The following is a 1,000-nucleotide window of genomic DNA, read 5'->3' as shown; positions in this document are numbered from 1 at the left end:
TGCTGGTGCAAATTTAAGATATCTCAACAATCTATGAGTAGCTTGCATATGGGATGTGGTAGGTTTGTCCAAGTATTGTATTAGGTGACCTATGGCATAGCTAAGGTCTGGTCAAGCGTTAGTGAGATATAGCAATTTTCCAATAAGCTTCATATATTCCACCATCCTGCTTAGCTTTGCACTGTAGTCCATAAAGGTGGATGCCGGTTTGCAATCTTCAAAACCATGGTCTGTCAATAAATCCAACACATACTTCGTTTGGTATAGAGTGATTCCTTTATCTGATAGATCTAGCAACCTCTAAGCCAAGGAAGAATTTCAAATCTCCAATGTCCTTGATTCTAGATCTTTCATCAAGCTCCTTCTTTATGAGATTGATCTCTGCCAAGTCATTTTCAGCAAGCATCAAGTTGTTTACATATACTAACACTGTAGTTAAGCTCGAATCTGATTGTTTGGTGAACAAACTATAGTCTGATCTGCACTATTTGTAGCCTAATTCGATCAAAACTGACTTCAACTTGTTATTCCACTGTCTGCTTGTCTGTTTCGGCCTATATAGTGATTTCTCTAGCTTTCAAACTTGACCTTTCTTAACATATAGACTAGGGAGAGCCCTCGTATACACTTCTTTCAATTCATCATGAAGAAAGATTGTATTCACATCTATGCGGTTCAAATACTAGTTTTTGGCTGCTTCCAGGGCAAGTACAACTCTCAAACTAGTGAGCTTCAAAATTAGACTAAATGTGTCTCTATAGTTAATTCCCGATCCCTGTGTATATCCCTTCGCCACGAGGCGTGCTTTGTAGCGTTCAACTGATTCATCAGGGTTGTATTTAACCTTGAAAACCTGCTTGCATCCTATGGCCTTCTTGTCTGGTGGGAGTGATGTGATTGTCAAAGTTTTGCTTACCTATAGTGAGTTTAATTTAGACTTGATAGCTTCTTTCCAGCAATTTTGAGTCATAGCCTCCTTAAAATGCTTGGTTTCAATGTT

Source organism: Arachis duranensis, chromosome 4, assembly GCF_000817695.3.
Source record: "Arachis duranensis cultivar V14167 chromosome 4, aradu.V14167.gnm2.J7QH, whole genome shotgun sequence".
In the NCBI taxonomy this organism is placed as follows: Eukaryota; Viridiplantae; Streptophyta; class Magnoliopsida; order Fabales; family Fabaceae; genus Arachis; species Arachis duranensis.
Note: the sequence above shows the minus strand (reverse complement) of the source record.